This window comes from Podarcis muralis, chromosome 14 (assembly GCF_964188315.1).
Source record: "Podarcis muralis chromosome 14, rPodMur119.hap1.1, whole genome shotgun sequence".
Lineage (NCBI taxonomy): Eukaryota > Metazoa > Chordata > Lepidosauria > Squamata > Lacertidae > Podarcis > Podarcis muralis.
The window spans coordinates 29,015,440-29,043,105 of NC_135668.1; the positions used below are offsets into that span (position 1 = coordinate 29,015,440).

Consider the following 27,666-nt stretch of genomic DNA (forward strand, 5'->3'; position numbering starts at 1 on the left):
GCACTGCTTGCAGACATCCAGTGAAGCTTGAATGCTGGAAGACTCAGGCCAAATAAAAGAAAGTGCTTCATGTAAGACATAAAACCATGGAACTCACTCCCACAGGAGGCATAGATGACCACCAGCTTGGATGGCTTTAAAAGAGGATCAGGTAAATTTATAGAGGAGGGGTGCTATTGATGGCTACTAGCAAGGTTGGCTATGCTCTGCCTCCAGAGCTGGAGGCAGCAATGCTTCTGAATATCAGCTGCTAAGGAACCACAGGAAGGGAGAGGGCTCTTGTGCTCATTTCCCACAGGCATCTGGGTGGTCTCTGAGAACAGGATGCTCGACTGAATGGGTCATTGGCCTGATCCAGCAGGCTCTTCTCATTTGTCTTGGACCTCCCTGTGCCCCTGTCAGTACAGTGGTACCTCGGGTTAAGTACTTAATTCGTTCCAGGTTAAGCTTCAGGTTAAGTACCTGAAACTGTACTTAACCTGAAGCACCACTTTAGCTAATGGGGCCTCCTGCTGCTGCTGCACTGCCGGAGCACGATTTCTGTTCTCATCCTGAAGCAAAGTTCTTAACTTGAGGTACTATTTCTGGGTTAGCGAAGTCTGTAACCTGAAGCATATGTAACCTGAAGTGTAGGTAAGTGTGAGGTACCACTGTACTTAGCACTCTCCTGCCCCCACTCTCTACATGTCCTGTCTTCCTCTTCTTTTTGAGGAATGCCGGCCAGGGTGCCTTCCACTCAATTAGAAAACAGCAAATAAAGTAAGAGCCATTCTCACAGCGTCCTACCTGAAAAGGCCAGAGTGCAGCCTCTGCCCCTATTGGTTGCATCACACAGCAGCCTCCTGGGCGCCTGCTCCTTTGCCTGTCTTGTTCATCCTTGCAAACAGCAGCAGCAAAAGTGTTTACCCAACAAAGATTCCTCTTAAGACACACAATTTACTCTGCTAACAATGCTGCGCATCGGTTATGGGAACAGATGTTTGTTGTTGTCTCTGCTGACATTGGAGGGTGGGGAAAATGAAAGCCAACACCTGTGTGTGTGTGTTTTCTGCATGTAGTGTATTGCAGGGGTGATGCTAAGCGGCTGCATGTCTTGACCTTCCTTGGCTAGAGGGGAGCCGGGGGGATATCTGCACTTTTCCATAATTTGCTTCCTTTGCAAAAGAGGCTTCCAGTTTTTCTGTCTGATTCTCAGGGACCTTAATGTCTTTTAAATAATTTTGTTGATACCACCTGTATTTGCAGTAGCTGATATACGGAAACCAGACCTTGTCGAAATGATGGTGATTCAGCCTGATCTCTAACAATCCTTCTGTGTTGCATTAGATGCCCAGAAGAGCCAGGTGGGCCTTTTCAATGGAAGACAGTTTCTAAGTCATAAGCAGTCTGTCAGGTGGGTTCTTATGTGTAAAGGAAGGCATCTAGTGACAGAAGGGCCAGATCAGGGTTTGGGTTCAATGCCTGACCAAATGATACTAGAATCAGCAGCAAAAATCCTTTGCCAAACCCACATGGGCTCATCACACTCCCTTCGTTTACATTGCTCTAATATGCTGCAGCCTCCCTGCCTGCTGGCACTTCCTCATCCTGATCTGAGCTAGTGCATGATGTCTTTCTCCCTCTAATTGGAAAGTGGGCACCTGGGCAGGCTGCAGAGTTTGGGAACTCCTTGGGTATTCTTGTAACCAATGGAAAAGCAGGGGGGATCTTTTTATTAATAGTTGAGAGCATAAATGACCGAAAGCAGCTGTGTAAGAGTTGTGTAAAAATTCATTGTTTTGTCCATGTGGTCAAAGCCAACAAGCTGTTTCAAGGGGGTGGTGTGATCTTTCTCCAAGAGGTACCCAGACCACGGATTCACACATGATGCTTTTCCTCCACGGAAGTCATTGCTCTGGGTGTTTCCATAGGGGGGCTGCAGAGAGGACCACCCTGCCCTAAACCCCTTAAAGCTACAAGTGCATGGACTGCTTCCGCACCCCCACCCCACTTTGCTGCACTGAATATTTTTTTGCATAATATTCTGTACACACCCACCCCCCAGGCAGTTAAAAAGCTTCTGCTTTTAAAACCCCAGCACGCCATTGAAGGCGAGGCAATCTCTGCTTATTAATCATTTCAACCTCCAAAGCAAACGGGATCCCAAATAATATAAGTAATTAACTTTATCTTGTTGACATGGCTGTTTATAACACAATGTCAACACTGGCTCTGCCAACATGGCGGAGTTGCTATTTACATAAACGGAGGGCTGGAGACAAGAGCCAGGCGGGGCTGGGGCAGAAGGAGACGACAGTCTGCTTTATGGATCAGGCAGACAGTGCGACTTACCTGGTGCCTTGCAGAGTCACTGACTTCTCCTGGTGGGCAGGTTCCTTCAAAATGTCATGTTTTTTTGATGCTGCTGATCTGATGGATCTCATGTATTTTTGCATGTTGGGATGCTTTTTCTGTCTAACTGCCTCAGTTGGGGATTCCCCTGCCTGCCTGGGGGGAGAGAATATAATTAATATTTGTGTGGTCCCTGAGGAGGGAGTTTGGCAGCCACCAGCAATGACTCTTCAGGGGATTGAACCTGGAAGTTTCTGCATGCGGTACATTTCTGAGCACAATTCAAGGTGTTGCTGCTAGCTGTTAAAGCCCTAAATGGCCTCGGCCCTGTATACCTGACGTAGCTTCTCCACCCCCATCGCTCAGCCCAGACGCTGAGATCCAGCATTGAGGGCCTTCTGGTGGCTCCCTCACTGCGAGAAATGAAGCTACAGGGAACCAGACAGAGGGCCTTCTCGGTAGTGGTGCCCACCCTGTGGAACACTCTCCTGTCAGATGTCAAGGAGATAAGTAACATCAACCTTTAAAGGACACATAAGGGGAAGTTTTTAATGTTTGATGTTTTATTATGCTTTTATATATGTTGGAAGCTGCCCAGAGTGGCTGGGGCAACCAGGTAGGTGGGGTACTATTATTTTATTTTATAGTGGAATAGGAACGACACTCTGCTTTTCTTTTCTTTTTGCTTTCTGTGTTTGAGGCCTGTGTCCTTCAATTTTTTAAAAGCCTTATTTACATTATGATGAGCATCTATTCCAAAGGGGATCCCTCAAATCCCCAGCTTCTCTTGTATACTGAGGCCTTTAGTCCTCAAGATGGCACAATACTTTGTTGTTGTTGGACAATGGACAAACCCTTCATGGACTGTATCTATCCCCGCCCCCCCGCCCCCGCTCAATTTATCCATTGCATTTATATCCCACCGTTTTCTCCATGGAGCTCAACTTGACTTACATGGTTCTTCCCCTCCTTATTTAATCCCTGCAGCAACGCTGTGAGGTAGATTAGGAAGTGAGTGGCCCAAGATCACCCAGTGAGCTTCAGGGCCAAGTGAGAATTTGAACCCTGGTCTCCCACTCTAATCACCAGTGGCGTAGCGTGGGGGGTGCAGGGGGAGCCGGCCGCACCGGGCGCAACATCTGGGGTTAGGGCAAATCCACAGGTTAGGGGGCGCAAATCCACGGGTTAGGGGGCGCAAATTACTTGCCTTGCCCCGGGTGCTGACAACCCACGCTACGCCACTGCTAATCACTACATCACACTGGCAAGGGTTCTTGTGCTAGCGGTTGTGAGATTGAATGTTGAAATTGAAATACTTTATTGACACTTGTACATCTTGTATACAATGAGATTACACGAGCACCCCCCACTCAGCTCTCTTAGTCTTAATTCCCCTCGTTTACTGACGCACACCCACCAAACCCGAAAGTCAGTTGTGCAAGAAAGGAATCTAGTGCAACAACCACACTAGTGGAAGCTCCTTGCACAAATGACTGAGCCATCTATCACACTACAAACTTACCAGCAACCTGCTTGTGCATTCTCTTGTGCAACAACACCTTGCTTGTGCAAAAGCTTTCACCAGTGGAAGATGGGTACCGCTAAGCGACTTTAACTTAGAACAACATTCCACACAACCTGGTATTCACCCCTCCCGCCAGGAAAGGTTTCCCAAGAACATCGTGGTGAGAGTGGAGCTTTCCAATCAATTTTGCTTTTATTGGTGGGCGAAGGGCTCAAACCAAGTGTCATCTCCTTAAGTGATGAGGGTGTCTTCACTATCATGGTCCTCTTTCAATGGGCAGCTCCCATTGCCATGGACCATTGGTCATGCTGGCTGGAGCAGCTGATAGCAGTTGGGAGTCAAGCAACATGCTGCCTTTGCTCCTTCGGGAGGAAGGGCAGGATATAAATTAATGGAGGGCCACCCCTCACCCACCCACCCACCCACCCTTGCTTTTATGCCTGGGTGCACCCAAAAAGCTGGGTGTCATTTCCCAGAAAACAACAACTCCAAACTTGGCCTGAGCTCTGTAAACTGATGCTTGAAGAGGCTTTACATTCACCAGAGCTCCCTGGACCTTTGTCCCTGCCTGTGAAAATATTGACTCTGCTAACACCTCCGTTTTGTTCTCTTGTTCATGCGACAGCAGCTAAGTGCTTTGAAAACAAAGATTGCATGTTTCGGGGAGGCGGTAGGGAGAATTGGACAAGGCCTGAAATCAAACACTTTCCAATAACAGAGTAACTCTCCTCCACTTTGTCCTTCATGTTTGCCCTGCCAGGGGTGTGTTCGTTGGCTGCCTTGGAATTTATTAGGTTCTCGCAAGTGAGGAAGTGGTAGCAAGTCACGGAGATTGGAACACCATATTTCCTGTTAAAAGCCTTCTTTGCCTTCCTCACCTGTCTTCCAAGGCTCTTTCTGCACCGGTGTTTTTTGGGGGGCACATTCACTCCTGGTTAAATTATTGCAGGTAATTTATTATGGTTCTGGACCAGGACTCCTTGGAAGTGGGGTCTTCTGGAACCTGCAACTCATAGAATTATGGAATTATAGAATTGTTAAACCAGAGGGTCAACTGGTCCAACCCCCTGCAGTGCTAAAGAATCTCGGACAGATGGCTATCCAACCACTGTTTCAAGACCTCCAGTGGAGAAAGTCTGTTCTACTGCTCTTACTGTCAGAAAGTTATTCCTTTTTTTATTGTTAATGTTTTATTGAAAAGATTTCAGTTAAACAAAATAAAGTGGGAAACAAATCAAAAGGAACAAAAAGTGCATTGGAAACAAACAAACAACCAACTGTAATTCTATACGTATCTAATACAATGGTATATAAATGAAATTATTGTTCTAATACATATGCAATTATTTATAGTTTACAGTGCCTTTTATAAATGTTTTCCAAATATATTTGTCCATACGCAGTCTATAAGCTATCCATTCATAAACTGCAAGAGTTGCCATGTCCTCTATCCATTGATTAAAGGGGGCCATATATTTATCTTTCCAGTGGATCAATATCAGTCTTTTAGCTGTAGTGAGGACGCAAATAATACATTTATGCTTACCAGTTGTCAAATGCCATGTTGTAGGTAGATAATTTAAAATAATATTATCCTCTGACAATATTAGATTTCCCCCAAAGTAATATTTATACAATCTAGTACTTTCCCCCAAAGCTTCATAAGCGTTGGACATTGCATAAACATATGTTGCAAAGAAGTATCCAATAACATGTTATCATAGATAGTCCCTTTCTATACAAAGTTCAATAAATTATAAATATTATTTTTTGTTGTTTAAGATGGCATTTAAAATCCATTAACACCTTTCTTACAGAAGCGAAAACATACTCACATTGTCTAGGCAATATGGGAACCTCCAATTCATTATGTTGTAATAATAATAATAATAATAATAATAATAATAATAATAATAATAATTTCTTCATTAATTAGTACCCTGCCCGTCCGACTGGGTTGCCCCAGCCACTCTGGGCAACTTCCAGCATATATAAAAACATTGTAAAACATTAAACCTTAAAGAGCTTCCCTATACATGGCTGCCTTCAGATGTTTCCTAAATGTTTTATTTCCACAGGGTGGGCGCCACTACTGATAAGGTCCTGTGCCTGGATATTCCTCTTGTTTAGTTGGAATCTCCTTCTTTGTCACTTGATCAAGTTCTCCCCACGGGAGCAGCAAAACACAAGCTTGCTCCATCTCCAGAAGATGGCTTCCATATATCCTCTCAACTCTTCTCTTCTGCAGGCTCAACATGCCCAACTCCCTCAACTGTTCCTCATAAGGCTTGGTCTCCAGACCCCGTATCATTCTGTGTGGGTCTGTGAGCACCACGAATCTGCCTTATGTCCCCTGAGCCCCAAGGAGACACCTCTGCCACCAGACTCTGATGGATGGTCCACGGACTCTTCAAAAGAGCCCTGAGGAGGGGTCCACACACCTGACAACCCTACTAGACAGAACGCAAGAACAGCCTGCTGGATCAAGCTAATGGCCCATCTAGACTGGCATCCAGGACCACGGATAGCACTCCTGCAGCAGAAGCCAAACATCCAAGTTGTCTCAGCAGAGTCTTGAGAAATTAATTGATTGAGTTGTATTGGAGGGCTATAAAGCCAGGTGCTCATGAGAAACCCTCAGGCAAAGTCAGAGCCAGAAAAGCCTTCTCCCCTTCCACAATTTCCAGCAGCTGACTTCAGAAGGCGGCATTGGCACTTTCACTGGTCAGGAGGCAGCACTCAGGGATGGGGTCTCCATGCCACCCACCTAGCCTTACATTTATTGGTTGGTTGGTTGATTGATTTCCCACCCTTCACGCTAAGGTCCTAGGGCAGGTCACAGCATTAAAAATAATATTAAAAATAATTTAAAGCAACATATAAATCTCAGCCCGTTTCTCCAAGCAACTCAGACGTTTGGTCTACAGCTGCAGGAGTGCTACCCATGGTCTTGAATCTCTACCTTCTTCCCCAAAGCTGTCCTTTGCCTTGCCTTCCTGCCTGCTGGGGGGCCAGAAATTATCTGGGAACACTGGTCCATCTAGCTCAGTATTGTCTACACTGACTGGCAGCAGCTCTCCAGCATTTCAGATTGGGTTCCCTCCCAACCCTACCTGGAAATACCAGGAACTGAACCTGGGATCTTCTGCTTGCAAGGTAGATGCTTTTCCACTGAGCTATGGCCGCTGCCCACTACTAACTCCCCCTTGCACAGGCCATTGGCTCTCCTCTGTGGTGGCCATCCCTGTACACCACAACACAATTTTGGTAGCTCACATTTCACCCCTAGCCTGCCATCCACCAATGTTCTTCTGGCTCAGTGCAGACATAGAGACTCTTCTGAACCATTGCTCTTATTTGATGGAGGCTATGGGGGTGGCGCTGTGGGTTAAACCACAGAGCCTAGGACTTGCCGATCAGAAGGTCGGCGGTTCGAATCCCCGCAATGGGGTGAGCTCCCATTGCTAGGTCCCTGCTCCTGCCAACCTAGCAGTTCAAAAGCATGTCAAAGTGCAAGTAGATAAATAGGTACCACTCCGGCGGGAAGGTAAACAGCATTTCCGTGCGCTGCTCTGGTTCGCCAGAAGCGGCTTAGTCATGCTGGCCACATGACCCGGAAGCTGTACGCTGGCTCCCTCGACCAGTAAAGTGAGATGAGCGCCGCAACCCCAGAGTTGGCCACGACTGGACCTAATGGTCAGGGGTCCCTTTACCTTACTGCTCTTCCCATCTTCCCATGGTCAAAATGGCTCAGCCACCCCCACCTTCCCTCTCCTGCAGCAGTGCCAAAAGGATGCAGGGTGGCTGCTTGGCTAGGCTTGGGGTTTCCTCCGCCACCTCGGTCTCCCCACAATCCGAGCCGTTTATAGCAAATGTGTTTGCTTTGTTGCCGAGTTGCTTGCAACGCCTGCCAGCAACCGACACACCAGCTGTTAATTAGAGCTTAGCTTTTATTGCCCGAGTCTGCTGTGTTGATACGGAAAATGGGAATAAAAAAGTCATTTTGCTCATTGTGATGTGAAAATAAACGATGCCTCGTTGGTTTGATTAAATAATCTATTTATACGGCCTGTCAAATAGCCTGAGTGTAGGCAAGAGTGTTGGCTTCGTCTCCTGGCATGAAGGGTCAGAGAGAAGAAGAAGGAATCTGGGGCAGCAACATAGGGGACTCCTAAACCCACATCCAGAAGTACTTTTTGCCTAAAGCCCCTTGCCGGGCAGGATATGTCCAGTTTATAGCAACTCAACTGGATCAGAGAGGACAAGGGCATCAGAAGACACTGGCTTCTGGATCAGACCAAAGGGGGCCTGTCTAGTCCAGTACTTTATTTTCACCATGGCCAAACAGCAGGACATTATGGTGGCATCACCCTCCCTATCTATGGGACTGCCTCTCCTGGTATGCCCCGCAGAGGACCTCAAGGTCCATGAATAACCATAGTTTAGAGGTCCCAGGCCCTAAGGAAGTCAGACTATCCTCCACCAGGGCCAGGGCCTTTTCAGTGATGGCTCCGACCTGGTGGAATGCTCTGTCACATGAGACTAGGGCCCTTCAGGATTTAATCTCCTTCTGTCTGGCCTGTAAGACAGAGCTATTCCACCTGGCCTTTAATTTGAATTCAGCCTGGTCTTTTATTTCCCTTCTCTTCTCTTCTCTTCTCTTCCCTCCCCCTCCCCTTTTATGAAGATCACCTGCTCTGAGACCCCACAGCTAATTCTCCCCTGGCCTCCTCACTGGCCTAAGTAGGACCAATTCAGCCAGCTAGCCCTGGGGATTATCTAATTGATTTTTGAATTTTATTGTTATTCATGTTTTTATACTGTATTTTATGCTGCTTTTATAATTAAGTGTTTTAAAGTGTTGTTAGCCGCCCTGAGCCCGGTTTTTGAACTGGGAAGGGCGAGGTATAAATAAAATTTATTATTATTATTATTATTATTATTTGCACTTCCATTGCAAGCAATGCTTAGTTTGGGGAAGCTTTCAATGTTTGATGTTTTGTTGAGGTCCTTTATATTCTGTGGGAAGCCCCCCAGAGTGGCAGGGCAATCCAGTCTGATTGGTGGGGTACAAGAAAATTATTATTATTAACATTATTAACTATGGAACTCACTTCCACATGAGGCAGTGATGACCACCACCAACCTGGATGGCTTTACAAGAGGATTAGACGAATCCATGGAGGAGAGGACTATCAAAGGCTGCCTCCACAGTCAGAGGTAGCAATACTTCTGAATACAGTTGTTGGAAACCAGAGAGAGGAAGATTGTTCTTGTGCTTGAATCCTGCTTGCAGGTTTCCTGCAGGCCTCTAGTTGGCCACTGTGAGAACAGGATGCTGGACTAGATGTGCCTTGGGCTTGATCCAGCAGGCTCTCCTTATGTTCTTACATGTACCAGCGGTAGCACTCTCCCACTTGCAATTTCAGCTGCCTCCACCAGCACCATGGCTTAGTAGTCACTGACAACCTTGTCCTTGGTGAATCTGTACAATTTTTCTAAGTCATCCAAGCTGGTTGCCATCAGATATCCTTCAGGAGGGGGTCAGTCCATTGAAAGGACAAGCAAACCCTGAAGCCTTGGAGAACATCTTCCAGTGCACACTAGCCCCAGATTAATCAGTCAACCTCAACCATGGCTCTGGTGGGACATCATCTGAAGGGGAGTTAGATGGATTCTGCAGAGCTACCCCAGACCCTGTTGAAGAGACCCCCCTTGCTTGCCTCTCCACCCACCCAGCAACCCCATAGCCAGCAGCTGGATCTCACCCCAATTCCACACTCTTCCCCTTTGCCCTGGAGGACCCTGAATGTTGTCTGTGCCAGCAGGTGAGGAGAAGAGAGGCTTTCATGAGGACATTCTGGGGAGGAGGAAAGCGAACTGAATGTGCCAACCTGAAATTAAAATTGGAAAACAGGGAACAGAATTAACAGATCCATCCACACCTGGTGTCCCCTCTGTGATGATGATATACAATAATAATTAATAATAATCTATAATTTATACACCACCCATCTGGCTGGGCTTCCCCAGCCACTCTGGGTGGCTCCCAACAGAATATTAAAAACACCAGGAACTGCCAGAAGGCCCTTGGCGCTGGACCTCAGTGTCCAGGCTGAATGATGGGGGTGGAGATGTTCCTTCAGGTAAACTGGGCCAAGGCCATCTAGGGCTTTACACATCTTGCCTCTTTAGCTCCCTTCATGTCGTTCATACACTTCTGCACCAGAAGATGTCAGTGTGGTTTTTCAAATGTGTATTTGCGAATAGTTCTCACAGTGGTTTCTTTTGGCCCTGCTTCCTTGAAGGTGAGGAGTAAATGAGGGCATTGATGCCTCCAGTTCACCAAAGGAGCGTCTGTGATTTGGCCAAGCACAAAAGTTGGCATGTCTTTGCAAGGATCCTGGCAATGTGCTGATATTTATTGTTTATTTATTTCATTGTGTGTCTATTCCACCTTTTCCTCCAAGGAGCCCAAGCTGGTATACGTGGTTCACCTCTCCTCATTTAATCCTCACAACAGCCCTGTGAGGTAGGTGAGGCTGAGCGGCAGTGACTGGCCCAAGGTCAGCCAGTGAGTTTCATGACTGAGTGGGGATTTGAACCCTGGTCTCTCAGGACCTAGCGCACACTGTTTCAGTTTGTTGTGGGTTTGTTTGTTTTTATAGTACTTTAGGTTAATTGCAAGCCACATTGGAAGGTTTCATATCTTGGAAGGCAGGCGAGAATTGATTGTAATAGACAACAGTAATAATGACTCAGTTTCCCCTTTTCCTTCCTTGTCCCTCGTTCTCATCTCACTGAGATCTTCTCCAGCTTTATTTGCATGATCACCTCCTGATGTGGAAATGTCATTTCTTTTATCATCCATCAATTATCTAATTTTTATACCGTACATTCCTGCACAATATCTGACACAAGGAAGTTTTGTATTTTCAGCTCCAACATGGTGTGAGTGTTACACAGCCAGGAAAATGTTTTAAGAAAACCAAATGTGTTCTGGAGCTTGGACATACTTCTCTTCCTTGCTTTCTCTCAGGCATACTTGCCAGCCAAAATCTGTAATGAAGATCTCCTTATGGTGACTTTTCCGTTAGTTACAGTCCTGCATGTTGGACTTGTTTAGCTGTGATTCCTGCATTGCAGGGGGTTGGACTGAATGACCCTGTGGGTCCCTACCATGTCTACAATTGTATCATTCTGTGATTGTAAAAAAAAGGTAAAGGTAAAGGTCCCCTGACAGTTAAGTCCAGTAGCAGACAACTCTGGGGTTGTGGCGCTCATCTCGCTTTACAGGCCGAGGGAGCCGGCGTTTGTCCGCAGACAGTTTTTCTGGGTCATGTGGTCAGCATGACTAAGCCGCTTCTGGCGCAACAGAATGCTGAAACCAGAGCAGCGCACGGAAACGCCATTTACCTTCCCACCGGAGTGGTACCTATTTATCTACTTGCACTTTTTGATGTGCTTTCGAACTGCTAGGTTGGCAGGAGCTGGGACTGAGCAACGGGAGCTCACCCCGTCATGGGGATTCGAACTGCCAACCTTCTGATCGGCAAGCCCAAGAGGCTCAGTGGTTTAGACCACAGCGCTACCCACATCCCTGTGTGATTGTAGGGACCAACTAAAGGGCAGAGGCCTGGAGCCTGAGGTTTCACGGGTCCTGAGTCCTTTGAAGAGCTAGGATTTCCGAGGCCAGGCCAACCAGCACCAAGATTGGCCATTTTAAAAACAATATTGAGGATTTCTTCTCAGTTTGGGGCACCTGTGAGCTCACATTGGATCCCTAGTCCACTTGGCAAGAATTCTTCCTTGGCATATCCTAGCACTGCTCGTTCGGCAATCAATTTAAGTGAAAATTATTGTTTCCCCAAACTTGCTGCAAGGTGGGGCACCGACACCCAGTTAAACTTTTTTGCCTTCTGGTCTTGCTGATGAGAGTTTTATCTCACTGGAGATTTGAGACTTTGGCAGTTTATTATCAGGTGAAACATGCTTGATGCAACTAACAGATTAATAGAGAGGAGTTGGGGAGTGCATGGGGGGGGGATGTTTAGCAACTGACTGTGCATGTCAAATATTAATTATGTTTCATTTCATATGTAGATGAAGCAATCAGCTGTATAGCGCCGAGATAATGCTTGCGTCTGGACTTGTTTTTTGACCTTGAAAAGGCTGCATGGCTCAGAAATCAGAATTCATATCTTAATTATACTATGTGACCGGAGTTAACACGAACCCTTCCAGGAGATAACAGGGTCCGTGGTACTGTACAGACTTTGCCTTCAGATCATAGCTTTCCGCTGAGCACCCTGTAATCTGTTTGACCTCGGTGCTGACAACAGCAATGTTTTTCTCAGCCTCGTTTTTTGAATAATGGGCAGGAGGAGAGCCAGGGCAACTTCATTAAAGTTGCACTTTGCGTGCGGAAGGTCCCTGACTCCATCCCTGGCATTTCCAAGTGGGGGCTAGGAATGCCCCTTGCCTGGAACCCGGGAGAGCTAGAGCTGCTGCCAGCCAGTGTTGGAACACAGAAAGGAGATGTAGACCAAAACATCTGGAGATCACCAGGTCAAGGAAGGCTAGCTTATGCAGTAGCAAGGCTGACCCAATGAAAAGTTTAATTATAGCTGATGCCCGCCCACTAGGCAATCCCACCACCCCTTTTGGGAACCACTGGTGGTAGAGAGTAGGGGCAGAGAACCTTTTTCCAGCCCAAGGACTGCATTCCAGTGGTAGGCGAGGGCAGAGGCAAAAAGGAGGTGGACATACCCTCCAACATTTCACAGACAAAAATAGGGACCTTTCTCACTCCCCACAACTGAGTCCCCATTTTTGGTCCCTCCCACCCGCAGAGCATTTCCTACAACACCATTTTCCAATAGTACATTCCGGTTGCCACATTTGCCCATTAGTTTGCTTTTTTCAAAACGTCCTCATGATTTTTTTTTTATTCCCCCCCCCTCATTTTGCAAATATTTTAACGGAAAAGCAAAGTCTTGACATAACCAATCTGCATTTCCCTTGACTTCCCTCCCCTCCTTTCTGGGGTTACTTAGTTTATATCTTTTTGTTACTGCATATCCAGTTCAAGCCTATTTACTAATTTCCCCTTTGTAGTCCCTTCTAATTATTTCTTTCTGCGCATGTTTATGTCAACCCTGCTAATGTTTTAAGTTGTTTACAGTACATCTTCAAAGTCAATAAATTTTCCCCATTCTGTTTTTAAAAGTATCTCTTCTTGGAGTGGATCTACAAACAGGGGGAAAACGCTATAAATAAGTCAGAAATAAAATCGTTATAACAAAAGAAAAAAATGCTATGTAAAATTGCATATAACACATTTAAAACACTGCTTTTTTCTTACTAATGTATCTGAGTCCTTGGTTTCTTATTCTTCCAGTAAGTTTCGCATTTCTGCATACTCCATCAGTTTTAATTGCCACTCCTCCTTTGTTGGAACTGTTTCTTCTTTCCATCTCTCGGCATAAATCATACGAGCAGCTGTAGTAGTGTACACAAATTATTCTTTTCTTTTCTTTGGGTATCTCTCCACCGATTATACCTAAAAGAAAAGTTTCTGGGTTTTTTTTTTAAACAAAAGTTATCTTCAATATTTTTCCCCCAACTCATTATAAATCATTTCCCAGAAAGCTTTTGCTATCTTACATGACCATCAAAATGTCCTCATGAAAGCCTCTCTTCTTTTTATAGGGTAAGTAGCACTGGAGATGAGCTTATGGAATCCAGGCAGAAGGCAGGGCTCAAAAAAGTTTGCAAACCACCAATCTAGTCCAGTGCTCTAACCATAACACCACACTGGCTTAAAAGGGCGATGCTGTTTGAGGCATGGTAAGAGTCTAGGATGCGGGTGGTGCTGTGGGTAAAACCTCAGCGCCTAGGACTTGCCGATCGCATGGTCGGCGGTTCGAATCCCCGCGGCGGGGTGCGCTCCCATCATTCGGTCCCAGCGCCTGCCAACCTAGCAGTTTGAAAGCACCTCCGGGTGCAAGTAGATAAATAGGGCCACTTACCAGCGGGAAGGTAAACAGCGTTCTGTGTGCTGCGCTGGCTCGCCAGATGCAGCTTGTCACTCTGGCCACGTGACCCGGAAGTGTCTGCGGACAGCGCTGGCTCCCGGCCTATAGAGTGAGATGTGCGCACAACCCTAGAGTCTGGCAAGACTGGCCCGTACGGGCAGGGGTACCTTTACCTTTACCTTTAAGAGTCTGGCAGTCCTCCTTGCAGTTTAAAATAAAATATGAGGTCGAGGGTTTGTGCATCTGCTTCCATCCTCACCGATAACATGGTGCGACCAGGTAATGCTTGCAAGAAGTCTGGGAGGTAACTTTATCCAGCAGGTCACGAGGATGGCTGGAATTCCAAGGCATAAGCTAAGCCTGCCTTTAATTACCTTGGAGAAAGCATCTTGATCCACGCACGATTAAATATTCATTCTGTATAACTAGACGGTTTCGTTGGATGCAAAGCCATATGAAATTTAGCTGGCGCAAAGCCCTACCACCCAACACATCTAATAAATTCTTTGCGAGGCCTTGTGGCTTCGAACCAATCTTCTTTCCCTCCCCCCCACCCCCCGCTTCCAACCTACTTTCTCGATCTTATTTAATTTTGATCTCTCTCTCTCTCTCTCTCTCTCTCTCTCTCTCTCTGCCTCCTTCACCTTTATGTCTGAACAATCAGGGCACATATGGGATTTTTTAGACAGGAGGAAATGACGGAATCTGGGCTCGGCCTGGGAAAAATAAACAACCAAATTGTTCAGCGAGGAATAGAGGCAAGAGGAAAATGTGATTCTCTCTCTTTCTCTCGTTTTCACAAGCGTTGCCAGCTAACTACTTTGGCAGCCAGAGCCACGGATAATAATAATCAAACCTCTTTTTAAAGTCAAGGCAGAGCTGAGGTAAATATTTGTATAATATTTTATTACAATCTGAATTTGTTCCTTGATTGAGAACATTTCCTACGGACGGGCCCACTGGAAAATCAAATTGATACGTAATTGAAGTTGCTGGGATTTGTATTTGTTTTTTAACAAGGGATTCTAGCTGGGCTGCCTACAGAATACTGGTCGAGACTCTGTGAGTATCAGGACAGATTTCAAATTGCACTGCTCTTGGAATGAGAGGCAAAGAGGTGGGGGGGAAGCCCAGGTAGCTCAGCAGATAAAAATCTCATTTTATACTGTTGTGGGTTTGAGGGCTCAGTCTGGATGATGCCCCAAGCCCCCTTCCAATTCTTGGGGTCCTGTACCCAGTACTCTATACTTGGGGTCCTGTACTTCAGTTAGAATTTAACTGAAGATTCTATTGTTTGAACTAGTCAGTTTCTTTGTAAGACAGTGACCTGATCTGGCCACATAAGTGTCCTCATCAACATCCCAAAAGAATTAGCTAGGCTGTGAGAGCTGTAACTGAGTGATGATGCCCTTCAGGCAAAAGGGTGGGCTTTACTCTACCCCTCTCACCTAGCTTCTAGGTAGAACAAGAGCCAGAGTAGATGTGTATGAGCTGGAAGACGGCTTGGAAGCTGGAGCCGTAGAGACCTGCTTGCTCTGCGCTCCTACGCCGAAACTAATGGAGAAGCAACTTCTGCTGGGGGGGTGGTTAGTGCTATGAGCCCTTCCAGCTTATTCTCAAGTTGTATATATGAGTAAGTAAAACCATATATCCTAAAGACACCACAGTCTCTGTTAAGTTCTGGGTGAACATATCAGACGACACAGCGATTCTTCAAACAGCTCTTGTTTATTCACAGGCCAGAACTGAACTGAACTGAAGGGTTCAGCCAGCCTGCTTATATAGAGCTCCACTACAATGCAACAGTAACCACTTTCTGTAACTATCCAATCACTGAAAGTCACTTTCAATCCCTTATTTGCATATGTGAACCTGAGTGAAAACTATCTACAGTATCCCCCTGCTGGCCCAGGGTAGGAACTTCAGTACATAACAGTCTCCTCGTTCCAAGGAAACTGAACCTGGGTAAGTGCCTGGAACCCCTGAGTTCTCTCACCACTCAGAGATTGGGATGGCATGTGCCAGTATAAGAAGGTCCCAGGATGAATCTCCGATGGCATCACCAGGTAGGACTGGGGAGGACACACTGGAGAGCTACTGCCCAGTCAGTGTGGAACAGTACTGACCAATGGTCTGGCTTGGTATACGGCAGCTTGTTCCAGAAGAGCCAGTGAGAACCCACTTGTTTTTCTTGTCTGTAGGAAACTATGTTCATGTAGGCTTTTCCTGACGTGACCTGGGTTTCGGGTGTAAAAAATGGCATCAGGAATTTTGCTGAATTGGCAAAATGTCAGGGAAAACCTGAACGTATGGCAACGTGATGGAAAAAGCAGCGGAAACAGCTCAAAAAACTTTAAATCACTATTTTTGGGTTAGGTTTCCCCAAGGAAGCGCAACAATTTTGGGGGCTTCTTTAAAAAAAAGTCCAGGAATTTTACTTTTTGAAATATGGCAAACCTAGTTCATGGCAAAGCAAGCCTGTCTCTTTTTGAAAAATTCTACACAGGCAGAGACCCTGGGAGATGAAAGCTAAGTGGAATATCTCCATGTGACCTTGATCCTCTAAGGCAGTGTTCCCCAACCTTGGGCCTCCAGCTGTTTTTGGACTACAACTCCCATCATCCCTCGCTAGCAAGACCAGTGGTCAAGGATGATGGGAATTGTAATCCAAAAACAGCTGGAGGCCCAAGGTTGGGGAACACTGCTCTAAGGCAATGAAGACACTTTCTTCTTCTTCTTCTTCTTCTTCTTCTTCTTCTTCTTCTTCTTCTTCTTCTTTCTATCCCACCTTTGGTTCTTCCCCTCCTCATTCAATCCCCACAGCAACCCAGCGAGGTAGGTTAGGCTGAGAGGCAGTGATTGGCCCAAGGGTCACCCAATGAGCTTCAGGGCCAAGTGGGGATTTGAACCCTGGTCTCCGAGGTCCCCATTCGACTCTCTAACCACTACGCCACACTGGCTCTCATCAATTCTGCCAGGAGGCTGCAGCGTGAATGATGGGCAGATTTCAGAGAGCTGACTCACACAGTCTAGGCAGAATTCAGTCTTGGCAGATTAACTGTTGGGCCTGGGCTCTAGGCGTTATATGTAGGGCTGCTTTTGAAGATGGTTCTGAAACTGCAGAGGACCCAGGTGTTGTGACACCACCTCTAATGATCCTCCTCTCCCCCATTTCATACTAACCAATCTAACCACTACACCACCACTGGCGCTCCTATGGCCTCTGGTTGGGTTTCTAGTGTGTGTTAATGAGTCTGCTTCACTTACATCTTCTGGTTGGCAGTGAGAGGTTCCTGTGAGCTCCTTCAAAAATAATTTGCTTTTCAGAGGGGTGGGAAGTGCTTGGGAAGCATTATATTTTTACTGGTGTGTGTGTGTGTGTGTGTGTGTGTCAGTGTGTGTCAGTTCCTTGGAAGTGAGCACACACACATCCACCTGAAGCAAAGAAGCTTCCTTTTGAATTTGCTTACGTGCAAATTGAGGCACCCTTAATGAGGCAGCCAAGGCTGGCGGATAAAGCACAAAGCCAATTAGCTGTCTTGGGGAAAAAAAGAAAAAGAAGAAAACCCGACGTGTTCATTAGCATGAAAATAAAGCTAAACTTTTAGAAGATAATTGCATCTCCCTTAAAAAAAAAAAAAAAGTATTCTTGATCTATGACAGTCTCATAAATATGCATTCTTATATAAATACTCTTCCCGAAGGCAGGAATATGTGCCCCAGAAATATTTGAACCATTTCAGACAGTGATAAAACCAAACCGAAATGAATTCTTCTTCCTTTCCTAAGCCTCCCTCCCAATATGACAAAAATCATCGGCAAGACAATCCTGTCCTTGAGTACCAAGCATGGGGAAGGGCTGCAGCTTGGTAGGAGAGCATCTGCTTGGTATGCAGAAGGTTCAATCCCTGATGCCATTTCTAGGTGGGGTTGGCAGAGATCCCTCGCCTGAAACCCTGGAGAGCCTCTGCCAGTCTGTGCAGGCAATACTGAGCTAGATAGACCTGACTCCGAAGGACTCAGCAGCTTCCTATATACAATGGCACCTTGGTTTACATGGGCTTCAGGTTACATACACTTCAGGTTACAGACTCCGCTAACCCAGAAATATTACCTCAAGTTAAGAACTTTGCTTCAGGATGAGAACAGAAATTGTGCTCCGGCGGCGCGGCAGCAGCAGGAGGCCCCATTAGCTAAAGTGGTGCTTCAGGTTAAGAACAGTTTCAGGTTAAGTACGGACCTCCGGAACGAATTAAATACTTAACCTGAGGTACCACTGTATGCCTATTTTAGACTTCATACAGCACCCTCCAGCCTCTGCAGGAGAACCTATGTGGTGGGCCTGGGAGACCTGGGTTCAAATTCCCCACACAGCCCATCCTGGGCTTCATGCTATCTCTAGCCCAGTCAGTAGAGTATGAGACTTTTAATCCTGGGTGTCGTGAGTTCGAGCCACACATTGGGTGAAACATTCCTGCATTGCAGAGGGTTGGACTAGATGGACCCTCAAGGCCCCTTACAACTCTACGGTTCTGTGATTCTGTGCTTAACTTACCTCACAAAGTTGTTGTGCAGATAAATGGGTGAAGTGTGTACACGCTGCCTTGGAGAAAAGGTGGGATATAAATATAATAATAAATAAAACCTTGCGCCTTCTATAGAGTTCTGTGGGCGAGTTGGCGTCTCACCCTGAGCCAAATTGGGCTGACTGTTTCATCGACTCCCTCACGAAGCTGAGCTGCATCAGGAAGGTCTTGAAAAAAGAGAAGCAGTGTGTCTAGAGTGTTGGAGACCAGGGTTCAAATCTTCCCACTGGGCCTTGAAGCTCTCTGGGTGAGCTTGGGCCTCTCAGCCTGACCTACTTCACAGGGTTGTTGTGGGGATTAAATGAGGAGAGTTGAACTGTGGAGGCCACCATGAGCTCCTTGGAGAAGGTGGGATATAAATGCTAAAAATGATTATGACGGTGATGTCAGTAGAAGGGGGCTGATGGGAAATGAAGTCCAAAACATCTGTAAGATGCCAGGCGGGCAAATGTTTTCTTAGAGAGTAGCTTTTAAGATGTCTGGCTTGGTAGCCCATAATAAGACACCCTCTCCCAGCTTGTTTCCATGTATTTCCCATCCTCAACCTCATCTTTCAGCGGTGGGTGTCAACACCGACACAGATGCTAAACCAGAAGTGCTTAAATAGACTTTCCAAATGAGGGGGCGGAAAGCCATCCTGCAGTTCTTTTTCCTCTTAAGGTGTTAAGTGCTGAATTCTCTGACTCCTTTGCAGAACCCAAACACTTAAAAGATTAAGCCGGGAGAAGATCTGGGCATGAGCATTTGACGGCTTCTGTTGTGAGTAGCACCACCAAGAAAAGAAAAAAATAACCTAGCTTTCCCCTGGGGCTTTGGGCATGATGTGTGAGAGAATTGGCCTGTCAGGCACAGAGTGGGAGTGGGGTGAATATACCAACAGCAGAAAGAACCCTAGATGGATAAAGTGGTACCTCAGGTTAAGTACTTAATTCGTTCCGGAGGTCCGTTCTTAACCTGAAACTGTTCTTAACCTGAAGCACCACTTTAGCTAATGGGGCCTCCTGCTGCCGCCGCGCCACCGGAGCCCGATTTCTGTTCTTATCTTGAAGCAAAGTTCTTAAACTGAAGCACTATTTCTGGGTTAGCGGAGTGTGTAACCTGAAGCATATGTAACCTGAAGCGTATGTAACCTGAGGTACCACTGTATTGGAATGGCTGCTTAGGAAATGCTAGAAGATGGGCAGGATGGGAAGGGAAAAAGGAAATCATGGACTTGTAAAAAGGTAGGGTTGGGAGAGATCTGAGGGGTCATCTAGCCTGACCCACTGCAATGCAGGAAGTCCCTTGTCTTAGACCTCATTGAAGATCATCTTTTCACCCCCTTGCTGTTGGCTTGCTCGCTGGCACTCTCCCCCCAAGTATTGTAGGGGGCGAAGTAGATGACCCTTTGAGCCCCTTCCAGCTAAGTAGCAACGAGGATTGAGTCACAACATGTACACGTCTGCGGACAGGCGGGGCCTTCTTTGCTCAGGCCCCTTGCCACTCGGAAAGCATATGTCAACATTATCTCAGAAGCAGAGGTGAGAATACGCTGCCTGGCGCTCAAAACACAGCTGATCAACAGCCATATGTATGAACTGAGCAACAGTGTAGTTTACCCCTCACAGAGCTACAATTCCCAGCACCCTTAAACTACAGTTTCCAGGATTCTCTGCAGGGCAGTGGGAGTCTTTGTTCCCCGCCTCTTTGGTGTTCAGGGTGCTGCCTCTCTCTTCACAGACATAATTGGGTTTGGCAGCTAAATATAATAGCCAAGCACCTGTTCCCCACAGCTGTCATGAAAGCCCCTGCTAATGGCACCAAAGAGAGGCCTGAGGGATTGGTTGCAAATACTCTTTAGGCAGCAGGTGCCGGGAGCAATGGCCGGCCTGCTTGAGCACTCTGAAATACAAGCAGCTAATGGGTAACCCAGGACGAGGGAGATTGGAGGACCTAATGGAGGGGATTAGCAAGGACCCGGGCTGGGAAAGGCCACAGTCAGGCCTTCTTCTGAGGCTGTGACGGCCATTTTGGAAAGTGATCAAAGGCCGGTCTCTCTCTGACAAGGGTCTGTCATCAGGAAATCACTGTCCACAGCCAGCCAGCTGGGTGTTAGGGACTGTTCTGTATGGGTTAGGGATGGCAAGAGCTACTCAGAGCTCCTCTCTCTCTCATGCACACACACAAACACACGTCTCATGAATACATTATCTTCAAGCAGATTTATAGCAGAATTCCCTGAGTTTATGCATTTGAGCAGAGAATGAAGCTTTAACTGACAGAGCTCTAGCACTCTCCCACCCTGGCCCTGCTATCACGGTGGAGACTACCTCTGTATTATTGGACCTTTGGAAAGTGGTACATATCAAGCCCTATGCCTGGTGCTTCCCCATCATAATAACATAAGCATAGCCTGCTGGATCAGGCCAATGGCCCACCTAGTCCAGCATCCTGTTCCCACCGAGATGCCTGTGGGAAATGAGCAATGGTGGAAGCAGAAGATAGCATAGCCAATAGCCCTCTCCTCCATGAATTTGTCTCATCCTCCTTTGAAGCCATCCAGATTGGTGGCCAGCACTGCTTCCTGGGGCAACGAGTTCCATAGTTCAGTTTTGCACTGTGTGAAGAAGTTTTTTAAAAATCTGTATTGAATCTTCCAAAGGTCATCTTCATGAGATGCCCACAAATCCTGGTGATATGAGAGATGAAAACTTTTCTCCATCTGCTTTCCCCATGCCGTGCATAATTTTTAAAACTTCTATCATGCTATCTTCTTCTCACCTTTTCTCTAAACTGAAAAGACCCAATTGCTGAAACCTTTAGTCATAGGGGAGTTATTCCACCCCCTTGATCATGACTCTGGAGGAGCCAATTTTGCCTGACTCGCTGGCTATTCAGGGCTCCACCACAACATGGAGGATGTGCCCTAGGGAGGGCAGTGTGGGGAGGAGTCCCAAATGCTGTTTAGAATAATATAATTGTAGAGTTAGAAGGTCAACGAGTCTACCCCACCCCACCCCACCCCACTGGCCTCTCCCTTCATCCCACCTTCCCTGTCTTGAAACAACAACTTGGAAGAAAAGTTGGGATATGTCAATTTTGATATCTCTCTATTTTCTGTTTCTCCTATTTCTAGTCTTAGGTTCTACACGTCAGCTTGTGATTTATTTATTTTTTAAATAAGTTCTCATGGAAGTTATTCATCATTTTAGCACGAATTTCTCCTGATTTGTATGCAATTTTCTTTACTGTGTGCATTGTTGCAAAACAATTTCTCTTGGTATAGTGCATATTGATATTTTCACTAATATATATGCATTTTATTCTGTTAGATGCATTTTCCTACGCGCTGTTTGGCTGAAGAACTGCGTTGCAAAATTCAAAGAATTGTGACTTTCAAAGGAAGGTGTTTTGATTTGCATAATTAGGCAGATTAGATCACCTCTCATTTAAAAGCAGACTTCGTTGAACTTTTGTCTCACTCATCCTCACAACTCCTTCCTTGGCCACCTCAAAAGTAAGGTAAGCATGAGGCAACCCAGCGATGAGAATTTCATTGAAATGTTCTTTCCCTTTTGATCATTTTGGAAGGCAATTTCTTTTCCCATTAATTGATGTAGAACAGTTTTTTTAAAAAAAAAACCAACAAGAGGGATTTTTCAGAATGTGGTGCTTCTAAAGACAATATTCATAACAATATGTTAATGATAAAATGCAAATATTTATGTATTGGCAACTCCTGGAAAATTAATATGAAACTCCGAGGTAATCTTGCAGGTATTTCTATAACAAATTTCTTAAGTGTCGTCCTCTTTTGCGTGAATACTCCCAGTCCCTGTTGCATCCTGCATTTATCTCTGTGCCTTTGAAAAGGAGATGGGCGGCTGGGAAACTGAGCTCGGGGAACACAGGGTGAACTCTGTTGCTCCGATATAAAGTGCCCTGTAATTCTATATGTGGACAGGATGTTGGCTTAACATCGTATCGGCAAGACGGGCCTTCCGGGGGGGGGGGGTGTGGCTTTTAACATGCTGCTGACAGAGAGCAAACAGGCTGCCCTCTTGATCCCGGAGGGCTTGGGTTTCTCCCCCATCCATCACTCCCATAATAGCCCCGAGGACAAAAAGGGTTCAAAGACACCCGATCCCCAAATCTTGGGATAAACTGCAGGCACAGGGGGATGAATTCCAAGATTTAAATGTTCCTTAAAAATGAGTGAAAGTGATCTCAAATCTGGAATTATAATGAATTCTGGTGACATTTAAGGGCTGGGGAATGAGTATTTACACCGTTGTTCCCTGAGGGTCTTCATCAGTTACCACAGCCTTAAAAAGATTCATAGGATATATTATGTAGCTCATTAAGAATCAGTGCCTGAATTTGTTTGTTTTTCTGTTCTTGGCATCTGTCAATTTCAGTTTCAACCAGTTTCCCATTTTTTTCCCATTGGAAAGAAAAGAAAAAGGAATATTATGCAGATAAACAAACAAACCAAAGAGCGTTGCAGGCGGGGGGAGGGAGCCATTGCCAGCCATATCAGCAAAATCCAAAGGCTCCTTTGCACAGTAGCTGTAGTCAAGAGGTAAAGTGCCCAAGGCTGGACACAATGTGCTTAAAATGTCATTATCCCTCTTAACAGGAGTAACGGTGTTCTGTTGAGTAAACCGTCTGTTTGCTTTGGAGTCAATACAATGGCTGGCCGGCGGGTTTGATGAATGGTTCAACGTACATATAAGTCACTTATTAATCCACTGCGACAATGCAGACCGCGCTTTTCCCATGTTCATTGTCTAGGGGGCATCCTGCTACCATGGAGCCTCTGTTTCCACAGATTACACTTACACACACATCTCCCACGGCATGTTTCATAAATAGATCCCTCGAATTACGATCAGATAATTTCGATTTGAATGCTATTTGGACAATGGGGCCATGTGATGATATTGTATGCCTTCATCCATCTTGACTGGCTTTGATGGCACCTGAACCTGTCTGGCCTGTGCCTCCTAAGTAGGAGGAGCTTCGGGGCAGCTTAGGAGGGGTTGGTTAAGGAAGATCATGCCCCACCCCTAAAAAACACTCTGGAGCGGCTGCTGGCACATGAGACCACAAGGCACAATACATTTGTCAGTCTTTAAGATCCGAGAACCGTAGTTGAGTTGGAAGAAACCCCAAGCCTCATCCAGTCCAATCTCCTCTACAATGCAATGAATTGCAGCTAAAGAATCCTTGGCAGATAACTGTCCAACATTTGTTTAAAATCCTCCAATGCCATCATCACATTCTTGGTTCTTCAAACATTATCTTGACCCGTTGTAATCTGTCCATGTTTTAGCACCAAAACAAGAGCAATCTACCTGTGTTCTCATGAACCAGACCTTTGGATTTAGTAAGTTAAGCATTTAAAGCTTACTTAACAGTGTGTGGTCTGATCATTACGAGAGGGGTAAAGGGAGGGAGACAAGAGCTTTAAAGCCGACTAAGTGGGATATGCAAACCTATTTTCCACTCTGAAAGTGATTTTTACTCTGCTGGAGGCTCTCTCACTCTAGAGAGTGTGCAGAGCCCTGCCTTTTGAATCCAGGCACCCACATTTTCTTATGTTAATTACACACATGTGGGTCAGATCTATTTTCCACCTCCAGGGACCCTGCACCACCTTCCTAACAACACTCCTGCAAGCTATTGAGTTTGTGTAATGCTGTTGTTGTTCTTGTTGTTGTTTGAAGGGTGGGATTTGGCTGAAATCTGAAATTAGTTTAGTAGATTTCAATAAGGGACCACCTTCCTTCCTCCCCTCCTCATTTCAGAAACTCTTTGAGAGGTGAAAAGCACATAGTTATACTATGGAACTCACTGCCACAGGAAGCAGTGATGGTCACCAACTTAGATGGCTTTAAAGGAGGATTAGACAAATTCATGGGAGAGAGGGCTATTGATGGCTACTCACCACAATGGCTATGCTCAGCCTCTACAGTAGGAGGCAGCAATGCTCCTGAATCACAGGAGGGGAGAGGGTTCTTGTGCACAGATCCTGCTTGCAGGCTTTCCACAGGCATCTGGTCACGCCGCCCCCCCCCCCAGACTGGATGGGCCATTGGCCTGATCCAGCAGGCTCTTTTTGTACTAGCTCCTAGTCCTGAAAAAAAGGACACCTATCCACTATCTCAACGATTATTCATTTAAATGTTAACCTCTTGACTAATCTGCCTCATTCTCACTGGAGACCTCTTTTGCTATCTGCATTGCAATGTTTATCCCCTGCAATTTCTGAAAGGATAAGAGGACCATCAAGCTTTTCCTAGTTAAACGCAACCCTGACATTTCAGGTAATCCAGGCGCTGGCCTCAAGCTGCTCTTTGCCCACTCTCCTCTCTTCCTCCCTCACAATGATTAACTTTGCTATCCACACAACAAGGCCCGGCTAATCTCTGCACTGCAAATACGGTTGTTAGCAAAAGCAAGCTATAATGAGCACAAAATGCAACCCTTCCATTTAGAATGCAGCCTATCTGTAAGCTCAGGATGAAGACCAAGAATGTACGATGCGATTGAAACTGCAGCCTTCCACATGCAGGGCAGATAGATGCTCTACCCCTGAGCCATTCTCTTCCCAGAAAATGGGACTTTAAGCTTACAGCCCCTGGCAATTTTCCTGCACGCGTGAGCTAATCCTAATGTCTGTAGTGCATCCCCTGCTCACTGTCACCACTGGTGTGCTGCATCCCCTGCTGGACTCGCTTTCATTGGGTTGGGACCGCTGGGGCAGGTCTGCAGGGTCTGCTCAAATTTGGGTGGGTGGCATCTGGAAAGTAGCTTTTCTTAAGGACGCAAGAAGAACCTGCTGGGTCAGGCCAGGCCAGCTTCCTGTTCTCACTGTGGCCAGCCAGAAGACTGGGCTGGGAAGCCCTTAAGCAGGGCCTGAGCACAAGACCATCCTCCCCTCCTGCAATTTCCAGCAACTGGTATTCAGAAGAATCCCTGTCTCCAACCATGGATGGCAGCAATTTCACATGACACCTTGCAGTGATGGGGAAGAGTTGCTCCTTTGGTGAGTGGGGGTGCTTGGGTGCTGTGTCCTTTCAGCCAGACCCCCATAATTTATTAAAGGACCTCTGACAGTTAAGTCCCATCACAAACGACTCTGGGGTTGCGGCACTCATCTCGCTTTATTGGCCGAGGGAGCCAACGTTTGTCCACAGACAGTTTTTCCGGGTCATGTGGCCAGCATGATTAAGCTGCTTCTGGCGAAACCAGAGCAGCGCACGGAAACGCTGTTTACCTTCCCACCGAAGCGGTACCTATTTATCTACTTGCACTTTGACGTGCTTTCGAACTGCTAGGTTGGCAGGAGCAGGGACCGAGCAACGGGAGCTCACCCCATCATGGGGATTCGAACCGCCGACCTTCCGACCGGCAAGCCCACGGCTCAGTGGTTTACACCACAGCACCACCCATGTCCCCAGAATTTATGAGCAACCCCCAAAATTGTTCAAGGAGACAGCAGGCCTTTCATGTGTTGCTTTCACCAAACTCCCTTATTCGAGATGAACTCCTGTCCTCTCGAAGGGAGAGGTCCCAAGTCCTAGTCCTGCCCCCCTTTCCAGGAGTATTCCTTATTCCCTTGCAACTTAGCCTCATTCAGCCCTCTCTTGGCCTGGCGAAGAGCTTGGCTTGGCCTCGAAAGAGTCCCAAAGGCAAGTAAGAGGTGACATGATGGACATCGATAACAAATTTTGATAAAAAACGTTGGACAAATTCATGGAGGAGAGGGCTTTCAGTGGCAACTAGCCGGGATGGGATACCCGCCAACATTTTTCCGATGAATATAAGGACATCTGATGGCTATGCTCTTCCCCCACAATTTGAGGCAGCAATGCCTCTGAATACCAGTTGCTGGAAAGCACAGGGAGCGAGAGGGCCCTTGTGGTCAGGTTCTGCTTGAGGGTTTCCCAGAGGCATGTAATAAAAAATTAAGGTATTTTATATATATATAATAAATGTTCATAAATGTACCAACCAAGGACGTACATAGATATGTGGACCACATGTCTGGAGCAGCACAGGAAGACCATCCTGAAACCATTTTGACTCCCAAACTGACCAAATGTTTTCTCTGCAAAGAGGGAGAGGGTGAGGGAACCTTCCCGTTGTCTCAGGAATTGGGTAATCACCATCTCAAAGGAATGGCCAGACTACCAGGAAAGGCAATCAGATAAGGCATTATCAGATAACCTGGCAGACAGGAAAAACAGCAACATTCAAATTTCTGTTGTAGACCGCCTTTTCTGTGATGTAAGTATGATGTATGGAGGGGAGGTCTTGAGCTCCAGGGAAGGCAATTTAAAATGTCTATATAAGGCCAGGCAGACCTAGGTTCTGGGTCCTTTCTCCTGCGTGTGAGGGGAGCATCCTGTTGCAACAGTTCAATAAAGATCAGGCTTACTAGCTGCTTCGCTTCTCAATATTCTCTGGTTGGCCTCTGTTATTGTCTCCTGCCGATGGAGAACCTACAAAGGACTCTATAAGGGCTCTCGTGTCCCCCAGAAGGGAATAAGGGCAGATTTTGTTTACAACAGGCACCTGGTTGGCCAACGTGAGAACATGATGCTGAACTAGATGGGGCACTGGCCTGATCCAGCAGGCTCTTCTCATGTGGCTATGTTAAGATGACTCAGGGCGGTGGGGAGCCTCTCAGGAAGCCTCAGTTGATTTTTATTGCTTCATGGATTTAAGGATTTGGAGGAAGATAAATTCCACGGAGCCCTCCACTGCCAGCTCACCCGGATAACATTTGCATGCTCTGGGTGTTTGCTGCCCTACTGATCCCTCTCAAATTCCGCTCCCTGTTCAAACTTTTCCCCCCCTCCACCTTGCGAAGGATCAGTGGCTACATCAAAGGTTACGTGAAGGTTGTCCACATTCCTTCCCAGCTGTTTGCACAGCCCTCCAGTTTGCTCTGCTAACACCCCAGGCAGCTCTCCTTGCAATCGCTCTGTTTGCCCAGCATTAGGCCCCTGTTTGCCCAAACACCTCAGAGAATCCGAGGGGGGGCGGGGCTGCCGGCTTTCTAAACATTGGGTCCCATCTGTCAATCAATAACACCAATCAGTTTCCTGATATAAACAGCAAACTCTGCCAAAGCCAATATTTGCCCAACTTTTACTAACTCTTTGTGTGTCATTGGGTTTGGCTTTTTTTTAAAGCG

The 27,666-nt window shown here is 46.4% G+C and overlaps 2 long non-coding RNA genes across 5 annotated transcripts in view; one reads left to right on the forward strand and one right to left on the reverse strand.

Annotated features, from left to right (window-relative positions):
- Positions 1 to 830: 830 nt before the first annotated feature.
- On the reverse strand, positions 831 to 14,456 carry LOC144325528 (uncharacterized). Its single transcript, XR_013390703.1, has 5 exons — positions 14,073 to 14,456; positions 13,221 to 13,418; positions 9,625 to 9,750; positions 4,735 to 4,859; positions 831 to 2,487 (listed from the first exon to the last, which is right to left on the reverse strand). It is a non-coding gene; the product is annotated as an uncharacterized LOC144325528 (long non-coding RNA).
- Positions 14,457 to 14,535: 79 nt separating this feature from the next.
- Positions 14,536 to 27,666, forward strand: part of LOC114584812 (uncharacterized) — a 31,277-nt gene continuing 18,146 nt past the window's right edge. Inside the window, exons 1-4 of one of the 4 annotated variants that reach the window (XR_013390705.1) lie at positions 14,536 to 14,777; positions 15,632 to 15,858; positions 19,174 to 19,238; positions 21,791 to 21,980. This is a non-coding gene — a long non-coding RNA (uncharacterized LOC114584812). The remainder of the gene's footprint in view (positions 14,778 to 15,631; positions 15,859 to 19,173; positions 19,239 to 21,790; positions 21,981 to 27,666) is intronic. The other 3 variants (XR_013390707.1, XR_013390704.1, XR_013390706.1) reach the window with 3 other exon arrangements.